The 2,589-nt window shown below is 41.6% G+C and overlaps 1 pseudogene; it reads right to left on the bottom strand.

The window, feature by feature from the left end:
- Positions 1-992: 992 nt before the first annotated feature.
- Positions 993-2,056, bottom strand: LOC148294866 (uncharacterized; annotated as a pseudogene).
- Between the last annotated feature and the right edge of the window lie 533 nt (positions 2,057-2,589).

The following is a 2,589-nucleotide window of genomic DNA, read 5'->3' as shown; positions in this document are numbered from 1 at the left end:
CTAAGGTGATGGGCCAATTTTCTAAGGTAATGGGCTACATTTTTCTCTCTCTTCGTGCTTACCCACATATTTGGGCTCAAAAAATGGGCTTGAGTTTTGGGGCTCCCAAGTAGCCCAAAACTTCCACTTCTTGGCCTAATCAATGGGCCCTATGAATGCTCGTAACCGTCCATGCCACAACCCACTCAGCAAGCTCCGGGCATTTGCGTAGCTTGGGCCCACTTAAGCTTGTAGCTTGGCTAGGCGCAAAATAATGGTTTTTTGCTTGGCATTGCATGTTGATTGGCGTGTTCATGCTCGAATCTTATCACTTTTGTAAAGGGCTATAACACTTGACGGGATAATTAGCATGGGTTCATAGCGCCAGTGCATTTTATAGGCTCGTTTTAACTCTTAGCGTGACGGATTACATATTTATTTGGCATGGCACGTGGATCATTACTCGTGCAAGAGTGTACGACAAACTTTCACGTGCCCAAACCGGTTTTCTTCTCAGTAAGGTGTCGCACTGGGACGGAAATTTATTTTGATCCAACCCTGGATTTTTTGGGCCTCAACAACATCAAACTTCGAAAAAAAATTTGGAAATATCTTATGCAGATAACGAAAAGAAGTGTGTCCAACATGACGATGCCATAACCATATTTCATATTCTTTATTCTTCTCCCCGTGAAAACCTTCCACAAACAAAGCTTGAGTCAATCGAGTGGAGCTTTCTGACGTCAAGTCCAAGTAGTAGAGCTTCCCCTACCTAACACCATAACAAATCGTCTTGCAAGTCTGGATGTCCTTGAACACACAAAAATGCCAGAAAATCACAATACAATTTAAGGCCACAGTTAGTTGAGTAACAAAGAAAAGGTTATAGTCCAGGGACGGAACAACAAGTATAGTGTCTGAAGAAAGGTTATCAATAAGGGATATGGTGTCTTCCCCAATAACAAGGGCGGCATTACCATCGATAGTAGATACCACGACTTGTGGGGAAGACTTTAAGGTTTGTACCTATCTAGAATCAAAAGACATATGCTCTGTAGCGCCAAAACAATTATCCATGTATTATTCGAAACAGATGTAGAAACCTTTAAAGCCTTACCATTGTTACCTGTAGCAATGACCAAAGCAAGCGTTTGTTTAACTACATGTTCAAAATCATCCTTTGTTTCAGCAATAGATGCACGAGACTTGTTGCACCTAGGATCACGAGTCTTGTCCCACCATTCAAGATATCTAATGATTTCATAAAAGCGATTCTTAGAATGCTTGGTTTGACCACAATGAGGGTATTTTCGATCAGTCAATGGGCGAGAGGAGCGGTCAACGTTTCAGCTAGAACGGTCAGCCCTTCCACCATCGATCTAAGGAACTTGATCTTGGTCGGTCCGGGTTTGAGAGGGACGACGCACCACCATAGTTGCTACTTCAGACTAAGAAACTTCGTTTTTCATGGCTTCCCTTCTGTCAGCTTCATGGCGAACATAAGCATAGGATTCTTGGAGCCCAAGTACAGGGTCCTTCCGCAAAATTTCTCCTCGAACTTGATCAAACTCAGCATCGAATCCATCTAAAAATATATGAATTGTTAGTCGTTCAATCAACTTTACATGTACCTTTATATCACGATCACAAGACATAACTACTATATCACGGTGATCCAATTCCTGAAAAATCGCAATCAATTCCCCAAAATAATTTGTCAGGGATTTCCATTATGTTTGGTAGCAAACACTTTTTGGTTCAAAGTGAACACTCGAACTTCATCAGTTCCATCAAAGAACGCCGTTGAAAGGGCATCCCAAATCTCCTTCGCTGTCTTCAGTCAGATGTAATGCTTCATAATTTCTGGTGTCATGGACATCAACAATCAACTCTTGACTTTCTGGTTTTCAGCATACCACTTGTATTACTTGGGATCTGTCTCGGCAGGTGCCTTTTCTTTGCCACAAATATACCCCATTTTTTCTCTTGATGCGATATGCATCATCATGAGTTGAGACCACATATCGTAGTTCTTCTCGGTGAGGGTAATTCTGACATGGAATGCCGCATTGTCACATTAAAAAAAGACAAGCAGTATTAGGAGCGGCAACAGATTCATTGTCCTTGGCCATCGCAAGAAATTAGGGATTTCAAGAAGATTGAAGATGGGAGGTGCTGTGGAGCGGCTAGGTGCGGCGCCAAGGAGGCAAGTCGACTGGGCGATACGGCTATACTACAGGAATCCGCAGCGGTGGTGGCTTCTTCGGGTCAATTCTATAGGATTCGACAGTGGCGGTGCATTGGGTTTGTGTGGCGGCAACGCAGAGAATTTGCTATATGGTTTTTACTTTTTTTCTGAACCTGGCTCTAATGCCAAGAAGAAGAATACTATTTGGTTTAATATTGTTGTGTGTTATCCATCTCACAAAGAGGGATACACGTAGGGTTGCAATCCTAATCCCACTATCATAGGGAGTAATTACAGGTCTATACTAGGAAATCTAATATTACAATGAATTATCTAAAATATAATACAAAAGTCAACAATTTTATTGACCTTAAATGAACTATTGATCCCTGAAATAAAATATTAATCTTTGAAATGAACTG

This window comes from Prunus avium, chromosome 4, assembly GCF_965620075.1.
Source record: "Prunus avium chromosome 4, drPruAviu1.hap1.1, whole genome shotgun sequence".
NCBI classification, from domain to species: domain Eukaryota; kingdom Viridiplantae; phylum Streptophyta; class Magnoliopsida; order Rosales; family Rosaceae; genus Prunus; species Prunus avium.
This window is presented reverse-complemented; position numbering and strand designations above follow the sequence as displayed.